The 18,539-nt window shown below is 40.0% G+C and overlaps 1 long non-coding RNA gene and 3 other non-coding genes across 4 annotated transcripts; 2 read left to right on the top strand and 2 right to left on the bottom strand.

Annotated features, from left to right (window-relative positions):
• Nucleotides 1-7,743: 7,743 nt before the first annotated feature.
• LOC127972357 (uncharacterized) lies at nucleotides 7,744-17,327 on the bottom strand. The gene is made up of 3 exons (XR_008157075.1): nucleotides 17,266-17,327; nucleotides 11,774-11,866; nucleotides 7,744-7,860 (listed from the first exon to the last, which is right to left on the bottom strand). It is a non-coding gene; the product is annotated as an uncharacterized LOC127972357 (long non-coding RNA).
• trnam-cau (transfer RNA methionine (anticodon CAU)) lies at nucleotides 8,846-8,919 on the top strand. The gene has a single exon. It is a non-coding gene; the product is annotated as a tRNA-Met (tRNA).
• Nucleotides 10,125-10,207, bottom strand: trnal-cag (transfer RNA leucine (anticodon CAG)). The gene has a single exon. It is a non-coding gene; the product is annotated as a tRNA-Leu (tRNA).
• On the top strand, nucleotides 10,304-10,377 carry trnam-cau (transfer RNA methionine (anticodon CAU)). The gene has a single exon. It is a non-coding gene; the product is annotated as a tRNA-Met (tRNA).
• Nucleotides 17,328-18,539: the final 1,212 nt, after the last annotated feature.

The raw sequence follows: 18,539 nt of genomic DNA, 5'->3' as shown, positions 1-18,539 counted from the left end.
TAATACAGTTCTAAAAAAATAAAAAATGCCACCTGCATGGAGTGAGGCAGTTATCTCTAAGGAGGGAAAAGATAAAACAGAGTGTGGTTCTTACAGGCCAATTTCAGTGTTGAATGTTGATTATAAACTGTTCACAGCTATCCTTGCTAAAAGATTAGAGAAGTTACTTCAGCATATCGTACACACTGATCAAACTGGTTTCGTTCTGGAGAGACAAACTCATGATAACATTAGACGCTCTTTACATATCCTACATCATATTCAACAAAACAAATTGGAGGCTCTTTTGGTGAGCCTTGACGCTGAAAAGGCCTTTGACTCAGTCACCTGGGCTTTTCTTTACAAAGTACTGGGAAGACTAGGGGTACATACCGAATTTGTTCAAGTTATTCATACACTATATAGTAAACCATCTGCAAGAATAAAAATTAATGGATACCTGTCAGAATCTATTGTACTACAGCGGGGTTCTAGGCAGGGCTGTCCTATTTCACCACTCCTTTTCGCTTTATATATTGAACCACTTGCGCAATGGTTGAGACAAACTTCAAGTATCAAAGGCATTTCTATAAATGGGAATTTTTTATAGAATTTCTATAAATTCTATAAAGTCCATAAAGTTGCTTTGTACGCAGATGATGTCTTGGTATATATTTCGGAGTCTACTGTCACGTTTCCTGAGTTGATGAACATTTTGCGGAAATTTGGTCGTTACTCGGGCTATAAATTAAACATACAAAAGACCCAACTCTTAAGATTTAATTACCCCCCTCCTAAACTGCTTTGTGAATCTTTTTCCTCTTAAATGGGACCAAAAATCACTGAAGTACTTGGGTATTTCTCTACCAAAGGACATTTCTTTATTGGAAAACATTAATTATGGCCCCTTATTAACTACAATTAAGGTGGATATTACAAGATGGAATACAATTTCATTTCTTACTTTGTGTCAAAGAATCGATAGTGTTAAAATGAATTTGCTTCCATGGTATCTGTTTTTGTTTCAGGCTCTTCCAGTGGAAATTTCCCAGAAAGAATTCTCAGAAATTGATAAAATTATTTCTAGATTTATTTGGCAGGGTAAAAGACCCAGGGTCAAATATAAAACATTACAGCTTCCAAAAGAAATGGGAGGCATTGCATTACCGTATTTCAAAGTATATTTTTATGCAGCTCAGATCAAGCCACTCATTTATATGTGCTCATCAAAATTTCATGCTAGATGGAAAGACATTGAACTCTCAATAAAGAAGGATCCACCAATCTATGCTGTTCTTGCTTATACAAATTTGGATAAACATATCACAATGATTCAAAACCCTTGGATTAATACACAATTGAAAATATGGCGTAAAGTCAAGGGAGAATACAATTTGGATGACAAAATACAGATATTGCAGTGGTATGCATTTGACCCTGGGTTCAGCCCCAACCAGATAGACAGCACATTCAAATACTGGATTTCAAAGGGTGTGACGACCTTTTACTCACTCACTCATAATGGGAATATGTAAAAAAGAAAAGCTGATAATGTTTGGACATGTCTTATTGTAAAATTTTGTTATGCTCCACTTTTTGAAAATCAGAGGTGGGTAGTAACGAGTTACATTTACTTCGTTACATTTACTTGAGTAATTTTTCGGGGTAACTAATACTTTTCGGAGTATATTTAAAGATGGGTACTTTATACTCTTACTTGAGTAATTTTTTTGGGAAAAATCTGTACTTTTACTTCGTTACTGTGGGCGACGCCCCTCTCGTTACTTTATCTTAATGCAATAAATGTTATAAATGCTTCAGTTAATTCCAAACGCGCCGTCTACTTTTCTCTGGGCAATGAGCGATGCCCATTCGCGAATGATTCATTCTTTTGAGTCAACTCTGTTCAAAGGCTTGATCGAACCAATTGGCAAACGAGTGAATTTGTTCATGAATCAGTTTGAATGAGTCGTTGAATGCAGCGCTGAGCATCTGAAGCGGTTCACTCCATAGACAGTAAAAGAAATGGACACAGCGACCCCATTGGAACTCAATTGAGACAAATGAAGCCCATTTTTAGCGTTTTTTAGCACTTCCGTTTCTGACGCGCAGACTCAAACGAAGCTTGACGACGTCAGCAACCTGTCTGACAGATGTAAATCTTCTAAATGGCTGTGCGTGCAAACTGCCATCGTTAATCTTGCAGAGACAGCGAGCTTGAGCAGGGAGTTCTTTGTCGTGAGTGAGCAGGAGTAAGTATTCTGATCAATTATTTTGTATAGTATTTTAAAATGTAACGCCAGTACGCCATATTAAGTTAATTGCCTGCGAGCTTCTCCTCCTGTCTGTAAGGTAATGGACAGAGAGACGAGTGGTTATGACGCAATCGTTAGCCTATTTTTTACAAAAACTGTTTATACGGGGCCATAATGTAACATAGAAGGTAATGGAGCCCTTTATACATTGTCGTGTATCTTTAGAAATAAATAATGGACAAACGGAGTCTTTAAACGCCTCAGATGTAAAGTTATTCGCTGTCAAAGTGACGCCTAAATGAATGGGAGTCAATGGGAATGCTAATGCAAGTGAAGTTCTGCTAAAAGATGGCAGCCCCCACCCGACTTCAACTTCCGGTCGAGTTCCTTGCCCCCTGGTTCACTCAGAGTTGTAATGTTTAAGAATACCAGCAGCGTTGAAAACGTGGCTATGGAACTGCACTGAATTGAAAGCAAATCTGCAAAGGCTATTATTTGCTTGCGATGGAGATCCTTGTTAGATGAACGCGTGTGCTGTCTACTGTTTAACAGGTAATAACTTGGGCTACATTCGATTACAGTAGCCTACACGATACCACTGTGACATTAGTTTGTTGTACGTGTGTGGCTTATAACAGAGCGGAGTCAAGTTGAATGCAGCTTCCAAAAGACAAAAAATAACCGATTAAGATTTTATTAATTTTAATACAATCACACCGGTGCGTGTACGTTCAGCGAGTCATATCATCAGCTGCTAAATTCAGATCCGTGGTCGCTTACTGGCGCTGAGCCAGAGACAGACGCGTTTTTACAGCACTGTGCATTAACCAATCACACACGGTTCTGTTGAGCTTTTGAATGCAGTGGCCAATCAGAAGTGTTCCGATGAGTCATCGCTGAAATGCCGGTGCTTCCTTCACTCGCTCACTGACTGAATACCTCTTTCTGGCGAATTCTCTCGTCAGAAACAACAAAGTGCAGATGTGTGTACGAATCTATAATTAAGATATTGATTTCACAGTGTTAACAGTTTCAGTGATTTTAATGGAAGTTTCAGAGAGAGTGATTGAAATCTACACTGTCAGTGAAAATGATCTTTAATAATGTAAATGTTATTTGCTCTCTTTCTGAACAATGAAAGATTAGTAGCAATATTTATATCACATTAACTTTCAATGTTAAATTCACATTTAATATAAAGTCAGTCGTATTAAAAATATGTTATGGCATGACACCTATATTTGTTACTTAAGTAAACAGACAGGGTTTTATAACAAATTACATAAATTGGAGTAAAGGCTGATGAAATATATACATTTACACACACACACACACACACACATACATTACATAAATTTTTTTCTATAAAGCCTATCTAAATAAAAATAGGCTCCGTATATATGACCCAAAGTAACTAGTAACTAACTACTTGAGTAGATTTTTTATCCGATACTCTTTTACTCTTACTCAAGTAACTATTCAAGACTAGTACTTTTACTTTTACTTGAGTAAATATTTCTAGAATTACTTTTACTTTTACTTGAGTAAAGTTTTTGGGTACTCTACCCACCTCTGTTGAAAATAAAGAATAAAAAAAAAAACTCTAAGACATATTTCTAGAGAGAAGAGTGGCACCACCCCAGGAGGGATGAAGACCATCTCTTTTCAACAGGTCAGGTCTGCCCCAAAAGCTTGTCCAATTGTCTAGGAAACCTATGTTATTCTGTGGGCACCACTTAGACGTCCAGCCATTGAGTGATGACAATCTGCTATGCATCTCGTAACCACGGTAAGCAGGGAGGGGACCAGAGCATATTACAGTGTCTGACATCATGCTTGCAAGTTCACACACCTCTTTAATCTTATTTTTAGTGATCTCCCACTGGCGAAGTCGAACATCATTAGCACCGGCATGAACAACAATCTTACTCTATTTAGCCGTTAAGCATTAGCCAGCACTTTTGAATTTGCCAAGATGTCAGGCGCTCTGGCTCCTGGTAAACATTTTACTATGGTGGCTAGTGTACGTTCCGTACAATAGAATCACCAATAACTAGAGCACTTTCATCAGGTTTCTCAGTGGGTGCATCACTGAGTGGGGAGAACCTGTTTAATGTTTTGATCGGAATAGAAGAGCGGTGTTTTGACCCATGACTACGCTGCCTCACCGTCACCCAGTTGTCCTGCTGCAGGGGCTCTGTTTCCGGAACCAAACAATGTACAGGAATCCCTGAGCTAGACGCATCCAAAGCCGTATCTAGGGCCCTAACATTCTTACTGTCCTCAATTAAAGTTTGGATGCGTGTCCTTAATTCTGAAATCTTCTCTGTCAGCCCAACTATTTCCCTGCATTTATCACATGTGAATCCCTCATCTGCGACAGAGATAGATAAACTGTACATGTGGCAAGAGGTGCAAATAACAATAGCAGGAGAAGCCATTACTCATCTTGCTAGATTAAATATTTTTACTGCGGTTGTTTGATGAACTTGTGAAAAACTGGAGCGAGAGAGAGGAGAGGAGAAAAGAAAACAGCAATGGGTTCGAATGAAAACGCTAATGACAAGCTAGTGAGTGCTAACGCTTTGCAGGTGTACTGCACTCACGGATATAAAATAAAAGTGAACGATCAAAGTTAATCTGATAAGATTGATCGATAATATCAGAAATATGGTGTGAATTAAGTTATATTTTGTCACTTTAAAAAACAGAGAGTGATAGTCAAACAGAGAGTGATAGTGCATATCACTCTGTTCTACGTGCAGCTCTGGGACATTCTGATCACTGTCTGGTTCATCTTATAACCAACCTACAGGCAGAAACTAAAATCATCTAAACCTGTATTAAGAACTGTAAAAAGATGGAATAATGAAGCAGAGCAAGATTTACAATCTTGACTTGACCTCAATGATTGGAGTGTTTTTGAAGCTGCTGCCACCATTCTGGATGAACTTACAGATACTGTAACATCTTATATCAGTTTCTGTGAGGGTATGTATATTCCTACCAGGACTCAACTAAATTACAACAATGACAATTGAAAAAAAAGATGCTTACATGAAGGGGGACAATGTCCTGTATAAACAGGATAAATACACACTGGAAAAGGAGATCAAAGTGGCAAAGAGGTATTATTCTGGAAAAATAAGGACTCAGTTCACTTCCAATGACTCAGCATCAGTGTGGAAAGGTCTAAAGGAGATCACCAATTACAAGACACCACCCCCCAGCACTGTGAAGAATCAATGACTGGCAGACGATCTGAACGAGTTTTACTGCAGGTTTGAAAGAACACCCATCACCTGCCCTGAATGCCTCTCCAAACAACCGTTCACACCATTCACAACTCCTGCAACCCACCCTGAACACCTCTCCAAACAACAGTTCACACCATCCACTCGTGCAACCCATCCTGAACACCTCTTCAAACAACCGCCCTCACCATTCACACCTCCTGCATCACCCCTCTCCCCTACACCTGCTATACAGATAAGCAAGGATGCTGTGCACCAGGTCTTCCGGAAGCAGAAAAGGAAAAAAAGCACCGGGCCCAGATTGTGTTACACCAGCTTGTCTGAAATCCTGTGGTGACCAGCGGGCCCCCATCTTCACATGAATCTTCAACACATCGCTGGAGCTGTGAGAAGTCCCTTCATGCTTCGAATGCTCAACCATCATCCCCATCCCAAAGAAATCCAAAATTACAGGACTAAATAACGTCTGTGGTCAAGTCAAGTCAAGTCACATTTACTTATATAGTGCTTTAAACAAAATACGTTGTGTCAAAGCAACTGAACAACATTCATTAGGAAACAGTGTGTCAATAATGCAAAATGACAGTTAAAGGCAGTTCATCATTGAATTCAGTGATGTCATCTCTGTTCAGTTTAAATAGTGTCTGTGCATGTATTTGCAATCAAGTCAACGATATCGCTGTAGATGAAGTGACCCAAACTAAGCTAGCCAGAGCCGACAGCGGCAAGGAACTGAAACTCCATCGGTGACAGAATGGAGAAAAAAACCTTGGGAGAAACCAGGCTCAGTTGGGGGTCAGTTCTCCCCTGAGCAGACGAAACCAGTAGTTAATTTCCAGGCTGCAGAAGAATAATTTGTTTCCTGTGGTCTTGTCCTGATGGTCATCTGAGACAAGGTCTTTACAGGGGATCTGTATCTGGGGCTTTAGTTGTCCAGGTCTCCGCTGTCTTACAGGGCTGTAGAGGTCCTTTCTGTGGTCATGAAGTCATTTGAAAAACTGGTGCTGGCCCACCTGAAGGACATCACTGGACCCTTGCTGGATCCTCTTCAGTTTGCCTACAAAGCAAACAGGTCAGTGGACGATGCAGTAAACATGGGACTGCGTTATGTTCTGCAACACCTACACTGTAAAAAACAACCTATAGAATCTACTCAATAAAATTGAGGTAACAATTTGCACTCACTTTGTTTGGGTAGATTCTATCTTATATATTTGAGTAAAGTATACTTAAATTTAACAGCTATGGCAGACTAAAAGAGATTAGGTAAGGTCTACCTAATATTTCTCATTACATCAAATAACTAATTACTTATAAAAATTTAGTAATATTAACCCTATTGTAAGTAAGCAACAGTGCATCTACTAAATTATTATTAATAATGATTAGCCAATAGGAAAAATTACATATTACTTATTCAGGGAAGGTAGAATTTATATAAAAATGGTCAGACGCAGGAGATTGCATCAATTGCATCAATTGCTTATTTTATTGATCAAATAACATTTTGTATTTTTAAACATTTAAAACTATATTACATAATTATAGTACAAATTAGCCCCTTACAATAAATTTCAAGTGAAATACAAAATCATAATGTGACAAAGCTTTTTGAATATATTACATTCAAAAATAAGATGAAAAAACATACATTAGAGGCAAAACTCCTAAATACTGTTTCTTCACGTAACCATTTCAAACTATATGCGTTTAGATTTAATGTGTGGCTACAATACTTGCAACTCTAGAAAATAAAAGGAGACTGAAATGCTCTCATTTACCTCAAAAGACTAGCATTCTACATCGATACAAACATTTAAACTTCATTTAAAACTAATTAAGTGCAAAAAATGCTCTTACATTCAATTTTAAGTGACATACAACTTCATATTACATAAAACTCATTACATTTAACTTTTTTAACAATTACTATTTAAAAGTAAAACAATACATTTTAAGTTACATTAAACTTCAAATATAACTCACATTACATATAACGTGCTACTTCTTGAACATTTACCATTTGCAAATAAAACAGTTTTCATTGAGGCTGAACTTACAGTACAAACAGCTCATTCCATTAGTTTATACTTGAGGCTTTGGACCTTCTTCAGCAGTTTTGCTCCGTCAAGTTTCAAAAAAAGTTTCTGGAAGACTTCAAAGGTGTACTTCATTTTTTTTGGATATTCAAGGTTGAGGGCATATATCAATCCCATCAACAGTATGCATGCTGTGGTTTTGTTTCCACAACCATTCAGCACTTTGATGCCCTCGATTACAACACACACATCTGCTGGGTCCTCCTCAACTGCGGGATTGTGAATAACCACCAACTTCATTATTTCATTTGTGTGGCCTTCAAGTTCATCCTCCTGTTGAAAAAAAAAAAAAAAAAAAGGTTTTATGTTAGTTCAAGCAAATTAGCATGTTTGATTACAGTCGTTTTCTTGGTTAATGCCAATTGTTTGCTCACACGCAGGATTTCTGTATTAATCAGCACTTAATTAAATAAAAATGAGTAACAAAAATCAAAACCCAAATTCTTCACCTGAGTATCCCATAATGACACAATTATTAATTAAACAATGTTTGCAGCATCCAATTTAGACAAACTAAAGCTGAAGCATGCTTGCTTGACACGTTACACCTAATGAAGTTAATTTTCTTGTCTCACAGCATGTTTGAGCCTCTGTAAAAAAACAATGAGGTTTGTTCTTGTGTGTCAAGCAAGTAAGTTTGAACTTTAAGTTTGTTGATCAATGTGTATATGAGATTAAAAGTCTACATGAAATTTATGCATCTAAATATGTGAGTAAAAATCAATGTCAAGTATTTTCATTATGATTGTTTTTTTAATGATCTGAGCTAATCATGTGATTATAAGTTCTATGTTAAGCAAGTTTACATGATCTTTGACCTGAGCATCCTTAGGCCGGCGACACACTGTTTGCGTGGCATGTCTGTTTTAATTCAGCTCCCATGTTAACAGGTTAGAGCTTGCAGACTGCCTGCGTGAGACGTGCGTCGCGCAGAAAACGCATGCATGCTAGAAATAGAACCGACGCCTATTTTTCACGCGACGCACGCGTGTTGGAAGCGTTTCCAGGCAAAATATAATAGGAAAATATGTTAATATGTCATTTTGTATACAATACATATTAATTCATGACACTTTGATGTTTGAAAGTGTATAGGTTGACAAATTCAGATATAAATGTAACTAAAAAAATTAAAATAAATAATTATCGATTTTCAAATATTTCACTGGTCAAACATGGTATATTTTGCCGTCAATACTGTTGACGGTGTCCTTTATCAGTAGGCGTAGGTGTAGGTGTGTAAAAAAAAAAGTTGCGGGCCTCGTTGGCGCAGTTAGGCAGCGCGTCAGTCTCATAATCTGAAGGTCGTGAGTTCGAGCCTCACACGGGGCAGGGTGGTTCTTTTTTTCTGATAACTGAGAGAGCTTAGACCAGGGGTGTCAAACTAAATTCCTTTAGGGCCCGAGCCCTGTAGAGTGTTGTTCCAACCCTTCTCAAACACACAAGGCATGTAGTTTTCAAATGAGCCTGAAGGGCATGATTAGTTGGATCAGGTGTGTTCTATCAGGCTTGAATCTAAACTCTGCAGGTCTCCGGCCTTCCAGGGACTGAGTTTGACACCCGTGGCTTAGAAAGAAAGAGTGAGGTTCTCTGTCCCCTTTCGTGTGGGTTTCCCTGTGTCTCCTGGGGGCAAAAGGCCACAGCTCCTCTTCAGGGCAGGTGAAATGATGCTTTGTGGAAAACTGTGAGGTTCCAGGTAAATTCCCTGAATCTCATCCAGCGACATTGCGTGTAGGCCCGTGCAATCCTTTTATTTACAGTGAAGTCAAAATTCTGCATGCATGCTGGCTAATGCTACATGAAGGCAGCAATAGCATCCCTCTCATATGCATGTAACACGTGGCCACATCCTCCTGAGGTTTTGTGAAGTTTCAAAGGCCATATTGCTGCACTGGCCCGGTCCTGAAGATTTGCCTTGTACAACGTTCGGAAGATTAGACCCTTCCGATCAGAGCAGGCCACACAACTCCTTGTCCAAGCTCTTTGTTTTCTCCAGACTGGACTACTGCTATGCTCCCTTGGCGGGTCTTCCGGCACGTACTATCAAGCCTCTGCAACTGATCCAGGATGCAGCAGCGAGACTGGTCTTCAACGAGCCAAAGAAAGCCCACGTCACACCTCTCTTCATAATTTTGCATTGGCTACCAATAGCTGTTCGCATCAGATTCAAGGTACTGATGTTTGCCTACAAGATAACCACTGGCTCTGCAGCAATATACCTAAAGTCGCTGGTGCAGACCTACGCTTGCTTTCTGCAAGTGAACGATGCCTCGTGGTGCCATCCCAAAGAGGCACAAAATCACTCTCAAGGACCTTTTCCTGGACTGTTCCCAGCTGGTGGATCGGCCTGCCTATCTCAATTCGAGCAGCGGAGGCTTTAACCCTTTTCAAAAAGTGTCTAAAAACTCATCCTTGTCTTCAACGCCTGCCCAATTAATACTAGCATTTGCCTAATGCGTCGTTTTGTCAAAGTTAACGCCCTGCTGGCCCAACGTAGCAGAAGACTGAAGTCTCTGTCTGCAGCCAAAGGATAGGTCTGTCAGAAGTGGGATTCGAACCCACGCCTCCAGGGGAGACTGCGACCTGAACGCAGCGCCTTAGACCGCTCGGCCATCCTGACACCCTTGCCTGGCTAGAGATGGCCTGTTCGAGCCGCACCTGAAACCAGGGACCTAGAAGCTACTTTTTCTCTGTTCGGGCCCCCTTTAGCCCACGGGCCTCGTTGGCGCAGTTAGGCAGCGCGTCAGTCTCATAATCTGAAGGTCGTGAGTTCGAGCCTCACACGGGGCAGGGTGGTTCTTTTTTTTCTGATAACTGAGAGAGCTTAGACCAGGGGTGTCAAACTAAATTCCTTTAGGGCCCGAGCCCTGTAGAGTGTTGTTCCAACCCTTCTCAAACACACAAGGCATGTAGTTTTCAAATGAGCCTGAAGGGCATGATTAGTTGGATCAGGTGTGTTCTATCAGGCTTGAATCTAAACTCTGCAGGTCTCCGGCCTTCCAGGGACTGAGTTTGACACCCGTGGCTTAGAAAGAAAGAGTGAGGTTCTCTGTCCCCTTTCGTGTGGGTTTCCCTGTGTCTCCTGGGGGCAAAAGGCCACAGCTCCTCTTCAGGGCAGGTGAAATGATGCTTTGTGGAAAACTGTGAGGTTCCAGGTAAATTCCCTGAATCTCATCCAGCGACATTGCGTGTAGGCCCGTGCAATCCTTTTATTTACAGTGAAGTCAAAATTCTGCATGCATGCTGGCTAATGCTACATGAAGGCAGCAATAGCATCCCTCTCATATGCATGTAACACGTGGCCACATCCTCCTGAGGTTTTGTGAAGTTTCAAAGGCCATATTGCTGCACTGGCCCGGTCCTGAAGATTTGCCTTGTACAACGTTCGGAAGATTAGACCCTTCCGATCAGAGCAGGCCACACAACTCCTTGTCCAAGCTCTTTGTTTTCTCCAGACTGGACTACTGCTATGCTCCCTTGGCGGGTCTTCCGGCACGTACTATCAAGCCTCTGCAACTGATCCAGGATGCAGCAGCGAGACTGGTCTTCAACGAGCCAAAGAAAGCCCACGTCACACCTCTCTTCATAATTTTGCACTGGCTACCAATAGCTGTTCGCATCAGATTCAAGGTACTGATGTTTGCCTACAAGATAACCACTGGCTCTGCAGCAATATACCTAAAGTCGCTGGTGCAGACCTACGCTTGCTTTCTGCAAGTGAACGATGCCTCGTGGTGCCATCCCAAAGAGGCACAAAATCACTCTCAAGGACCTTTTCCTGGACTGTTCCCAGCTGGTGGATCGGCCTGCCTATATTGTTGTCATGAAGACAAGATCCTGGTCTGTCAGCGGTCTCCCTCTATGCCCCAGGCACGCTACTGGTGTGTAAAGACACAGAAAACGCGAGGCACCCACCATGATCCTGACACGCAGCAGAGACGCCACGCAGCCAGTGTGTCATGGCCTTAGTCTGCATTTTCTGAACATTTCATATGTGACAAAATATTTCTATCACAATACGTAAATAAATACATACACAAATATATTTTTAAATGCACTACTGACTATTTATCAAAGGCTAGGTATTGTGTTGGTTTATTGGCTAAATCACAGTGATCAATAAGGGAAATGAAACAATGTGTATCCATTTGAATAACTTGAAATTATGAATTATGTAATAACATACCTGACAGTCTTGGAACAGCTCTTCTTGATTTTCCCCAAGATACTCAATGAGGCAACAGATGCATGCATCCCTTTTTTTCTCAATACTCTGGAACTACAAAGACATGCATTTTAGAGCCAATACAGTGACTCTATGAGCTCTGCACTGCAACTTAGGAAAACATGCTAACAGACAAATAACAGGCAAAAAAAAAATAATAATAATAAAAAATAAAAAAAACATTATTAGTCTGACAACAAATGCTCGATTTCAAAAATGACAACAAAAGTATTCAGTGGATACTAATACTAAACACTCCTTGGAAAGGTTTGCTGTTTGGACCAGGCAATTGAACAAAAATTTAAAGCATCCTTAGAGCTAAACTCGACAGGAAATCAGTTCTTCAGGACTTGTTGGCAGACCTAAGTTTAGGAACCAATCTCACTACTCAAGGCAAGTATAGGTATCAAATTGTTAACAACAAATAAAGCAATAAATAAATACAATATAAATGTACATGGGGGTGAGTAAATTTATGGGTTTTTTTTGTTTGTTTTTTTAAAGTGGACTAATCTTTTAATTTGCTTGTTTTGCTTTTGTCTATTTACACATCTTTTTAAGTTCAGTGTGTTGAGTTTTAATTTGTATTTTTTGTGAAATGAGATAAAACAGAAAGATACCTCATTTACAGTGATCAGGAGAGGATGCATCTTGGTACACAATGCTCCTCCTTTGGCACGCATCAACTTCAGAAGACGTGGTGTGTACCCATCAAGATTCAGCATAAATGTCTCCTCCAAGGAGACTGTTGTTATACGTCTGAATTCCTCTTTGATCTAGTAAATCAGTAAAAGAACATAAAAATGCAGGGCCGGTGGTCACAACCTCCAGTCTTCTAATTGAAAAGGTTTTTGACATTTTTTCTTCAATTACTTTTGCGTTGTTCTTCTTCTTAGTTTCATCGACTAACTCAAGCCTCACCTTTTCCAATGTGTCCTCATTTTCTCCAACAGGATGCGGAGGGAGATAATTCACTTCTGCTTTCTTTGGCCTTTTCACATTTTTAGCTGGTGCTGCATCGGTTGGTCGCTTCCTCTTCAATGTGTTTACTTCTAATTCTGGATATGTATATTTTTGTGATTTCAGCTTGGCACGGAAATTGTGCATCTTGTACTTTAGGCGTTGCTGTCAGCCATACGTGCCTGCAAAGGTCCCAGGCTCCTTTAGGCATGGAAACTTTTCAAGAAGGGCTTCAGCCACAGAGGATATTTGCATACTTGAAGGATAGGCCGTGTAAGAAAATACAGCTTTGGCTAAATCTTGCATTATTGCAGATTTAATACTTGCATCCTGGAAATGTGTTCCAGAGGCATGATATGACTTGTTAGCCTCTGCAAGGATAAGTTCAATGTCACGGGAAAACGTTGGCACTTGAAACTGCACTGGCCATGGAGCAGAACGACATGACTCTGGGAGAAGAACGGTATCTTGTGAATTTGATGGTTCAACGTCATCTGCAATAGGGCTGTACTCTTCACCATCATCCACAGGGTGGGTCTCCAAGGTACTTTGTGTAGAGGACAGTCCTGATTCATCTACTGGATGCAAGTCAAGGGTTATCAAGGGCTCTTTTCTTACCAATTTCACAGTGCCCTTGTCTTCCAGGTCGGAAGTAGAATGTAGAGTGAAAAACTGGTTCCCAAAGTCTTTGTCCTCATAGAGTAGTCCAAATTCACCATGTATCTGGAATGTCTCAATGATTTCTGAAACAAGATCTTCCACCTTGTTAGGAATTCCTGATGGAAGCGTCAACTTTCGGATATTGTTTTCTTCTATGATGACGCGCAACTGGACGGACATTTCCTTTGGGGTATGTGTTGTCTTCAGCTGTAGGGAGACAGAAAAATAGATTGCATTTTTTATAATTATTATACTTGGCATGATTAATATACAATAAGGCATGAATAATTAAACTGAAAAACCTACTCTGATATTCAAATGAAGTGTTTTAGGGACACCATTCGACCATGCAATGTATTATATGTAGCTAAGGGGTATGCATCCTTCATTTCTGAATGCTGCACGACTTCAATCTCTCCTTTTGGCTCTACTTTGAAGCATCTCAGGTGCTCATGGTACCACCCACTTAGCAACGTCAGAACAAAGACAGGACTTTCATGCACAATGATTATTTGGAGTATTTCTCTGAAGTCAGGCAATCCTCCTGTTGATCCAAAAGGCAACAACATTCCAACACAGTAGTCAGTGCCTAAAATGGTGACTTTGTTTGTCATACTCACAACCGCTTCCCTGGGAAACTTATTTACAAAAGACTCCTTAATGCTGTCCTTTAGAACCTCCACTGCCACTTGAGTCATTCTTGACAAAGAGAGTTTTGGTCTTAGAATGTTAGCATCATGGATGTGGTATGCAATCATTGATTGGTGTTTTCTTGCCATTGTTTTGAGAATGTTTCTGAATGACCCAGTCTGCCTCACAATCCTTTTAAAAAAATCGGTGTTTGGCTTCGAATCGCATGGTCCAGAGAAACACAAGTGGTTGTGAGCCAAGGATAATGCTCCAGGAAGTGATGTTTCGGTCTCAATTTCTCCTCTGGGAAAAAATCCAAATACCTATAACGGTGTTCACTAATCTTGCTTTCCATGTATCCTAGTGTCTTATCTGTGTAAACAGGAGCCATGACAAGCTCAACAACATCTTTCAAGGTCATCAAAACCTGCCATGCTGTGTCCTCTTCTGGCACTTTGTTGCCAATCATAAAAGGTAGCATCCGTAACAAGCACCAGTTTTCATGTGCATTGCCTCCTATACTTTTACGTGATGCAAAAGTCAGGGGGATAGCTTGTGGACCGTTCACTTTGTCATTCCATTTGTAGGGAAATCGACGGATTGAAGAGTTAAGTTCAAGAAGAGAGAAGTATTTCTTCTTAATTAACACATCAAGACACAGTGCAAGTTCAAGAGGAAAAATCCCTTCAAGCAAATCATGCAAAGCATCAGGGGGATAACCCTTTGTCAGAGATGGGACACTGTCTTTTAACTCCACAATGATGAGCTTCTGCAGTGTCCGACAACGCTGCTTTGACATGGAGTGTATGGCTGGACTTAGTTCGCAGAGGGAACATTCCTGCTCTGACTTCATGTTCCTGGATGTCTGAACTCTTTCCAGTGCAAAAGCGACAATAATGAGAGGAAGAAAAGCTTTCAATAAACCCACCGATGGAGTGAGCGCCAAGATTATCAGCTGCTACGGCAAATACAGTGCCCTTCACCACTTTGCCCAGACTTGGTACAAATATGCCATCATCCTCCAAGCATTTCAAATCTTTAAGCAGTGGCTCCAACATTTTGGGGTATCCATATTGCTTGACATCATCTGCCTTACAAAGAATGGCCAGATAAATGGAACTTAGTGTAGACCGAAGAGTAGCAGGGATGTCTGCAAGTACCCAGTACACGCCAGTGACTTTATGCTTCTTGCGTGATGTCCCCAGAGGGCTACATATTTTGAAGTCATCGATGTAGAGAATCAACAGGAGTTTCAGTTCATCTCCAGATAAAAAGCAGTTTTCTTTGTAGAAAGATCCATCATGCAAAGACCTGTACTCTGAAGACACATTGAACGGCCTCCTGTTGTGTAAAATTGTGTCCTGAATGTGTCCATTATTCAAAAGTTGAGACAATAATGGGAGAATCGGTACATACTGTAAGGTTGCATTCTTGCTGCAATCAAGTATGTACTCGACTGTAGGGGTGTCACGATTTCGATTTTAAATCGAAATCGATCGAAATTAAGTCACAGTCTCAAACTTCGAATTAAAAAATGGAATCGTCGATGCTGCCACGCCCCCATGTTGCGTCTGGTTACTTGCCAAGCAGAAAAAACACATGTGTTGAAGTGCTCCGAGTCAACCTCCTCTAACAGCCACTCAAAAGATAGCATGGCAACTGCAGATGCAGGAGACCCATCGACAGAACTCGAATCCCCTCCTCTTTCACTGAAGTCGCTGGTGTGGAAGTATTTTGGATTTCCAGTGAGTTATGTTGACAACGTTTGCGTTGTCGGCAAAAAAAAAACAACAGTTTGCAAGCTGTGCTATGTGCGTGTACCATATTCTCTCACTGGCAGCACGACTAACATGGCAGGGCATCTCCGCAGGCACCACAAAAACATAGATTTATCTGTTAAACCAACAACTACACAAACTACTCTTCCGTCTTCATTTGGAATTAAACTTCCAAGCAACTCAACTCGTGCAAATGCAATTACGCGTGCGGTAGGAGTATTCATAGCCGTGGACATGCGACCTTATTCGGTGGTGGAAAACTCCGGTTTTAGGCATTTAATTAGCGTGCTAGAGCCACGCTACGAAATCCCAAGTAGAACGCATCTCACAGCTACGGTGATTCCCTCCATGTACAATAATGTAAAAGAGAAAGTTATTGAAGGTCTGAGCAGCGCACATTTAGTTGCCTTGACTACAGATTGCTGGACATCCAGAGGAACACAGAGCTTCATGACTGTCTCAATGTAAAAATCGAGAATCGAATCGAACCGTGACCTTAGAATCGAAAATGCAATCGAATCGAGGATTTGGAGAATCGTGACACCCCTACTCGACTGGCTCAGTCAGTGAAAGATGCTCCTTCATAAATTGTTCTCTTTTATAGTGTGTACTTAAAGGCCCGTCCAATCCTAAAGCAGCACAGAAAGGGTTAAGCTGGCAAAGATCTTTAACCAGTTCTGAAATTACAGAATTTTCGAAAATGCAGCCAAGCCTCTTTAGAGTGTTCAGTATAATGTTTTTTTATAACAGGGCCAGATGCAGACGATGTAAGGAAATTAAGTTCCTCTACTACTTCGTCTATGCATGTATTAGACACATTAAAAATGCACTCTAATTTAAGAAGGAGCAAGCCCAGTCTCTTGACAATTGTTTCGCTCAAGTCTTTATCCTCCTTAAGGACAATGCCACAGTAGTTTTCAGTTTCCAGAGAATCGCTTTCTTCATGAATCTGGCTTTGGTGTTCTTGACAAACAATGGTCTTAAAATCTTCCACTGAATGGGGGCTGTGTTTCCTGCTTTTATGACTGTGAAAGGTTGTGTAAACATTTGTTTTGTAATCACAGTCTCGGAAAACACAAGGCACAGTTTCATGCTTTTTAAGATGACCACCCAGGTGCTCAAAATATTGCCTTTCTGTGTGGAAATGGATTGATTTACCCACTATGCATGTGAATGAAAGGAGCTGGCCTGGATTAGATGTCTGTGGATGAAATCTGGACAGATGTGTCCGTAACGCACCCCATGTCCTAAAGGTGCACGGGCAATTCAAATGGAGACAGGGTATGGACTGGCTTTGACTAAAATGCCCATGTTGTAATCTGTAGTGTTTTAATAGATCCAATCGTTTGGATGATGTAAAGTTACATAGCCAATTCATTTCCAATAAGCTAGAACATCCATTGACTCAATGGTTAGTTTGGGTACCTGAAGTTAATTTGTCTTGATAACTGCTATGAATTCTTCTTTCTTCTTCATATAGATCTTTCTGCAGCAGAAAAAAAATCTGTCAGAAACAGGATATTGAAATTATTAATTATCACACTCCTGTAAAATGAATTGTACATAATTTATATTCATATCCATTTATATTTTTCATATTTTGCTTAATAATTACACCAACTAGAAGTTAGTACAATGTCTTTGAAAATCCAAGTTAACTCAAACACATAAATCAATTATAAAAACATTACAACTGTTAGGCCTATGTTACAGATCAGATAAGGAACATAAAAAAATTACATATTTTCAATCCTTTGCTTTTTGTCGTTAGCAGAGCACATGCTAATCGCTGCATATTAATGCTAACCATGTGCTCAGTGGGAGGCTGATAAGCTGTAATGCAAATTTATAAACTTAACACTTAGGCACCAGCACACAGTTAGTAGTTTAACGTTACACAGTATTATTTACAACACAGTAGTAAAAGTTTGACATTTTTGCATTTGAAATACTTAATATAAATTATCACGAATGAAGCACATTGCTCAAACATAGGAATTTGAAGATGCACGCACTTATACAAACAACGATTTTCAAACATAGGCTGATTAACGTTACTTGACAATAAATTTGGATCGTATAAACCCCCAAAACACATTTTTTAAACAGACAATAATTTAAAAACGCACACGGAAAAAGGCAAACGTTAATTATAAATCCGTAAATGATGATAATAAGAAAATGGCTTTTATAAATTGCTCCCTTCTAACACAAAACTCAATATCAACAGATAAATGCAAGAAAACTTTAACAGTAATTATCTAGCATACCACATCGACAGCTTTACTGCTATTTTTCTGCTCCGAATGCCTTGTCGTCTGTATAGTAACGTTACATCAGCCATCCATTGCTCTCTCTCGTCACTTGTTCAAGTTAAACCACTCATGTGTAACAGTCTCGCTGTTCACGAATTTCAGCCATGTAACATTACAATAATTGAAGCTATATTTAAATCATAAACGTAGATGTTTGCTCGCATTCGCAGGGGCAAGTAACGTTTCTGGAAAATGTATTCCGCTTCCAATCCTAACTTGACTGACAACAAATTATAACGTGTCGATCTATCACCAGATGGTGCGTCAACAGAGACCGAGAAATTACTATTCTTCATGTACATTTTACCATTAAACAACTTAACATTTGCATTCATGATGATGATATCAACAAGTTGAATAAAAACGTACCTGTAGGTTCACCAA

This window comes from Carassius gibelio, chromosome A4 (genome assembly GCF_023724105.1).
Source record: "Carassius gibelio isolate Cgi1373 ecotype wild population from Czech Republic chromosome A4, carGib1.2-hapl.c, whole genome shotgun sequence".
Taxonomy (NCBI): Eukaryota; Metazoa; Chordata; class Actinopteri; order Cypriniformes; family Cyprinidae; genus Carassius; species Carassius gibelio.
The sequence above is the reverse complement of the archived record's forward strand: the minus strand, read 5'-3'. Positions and strand labels throughout refer to the sequence as shown.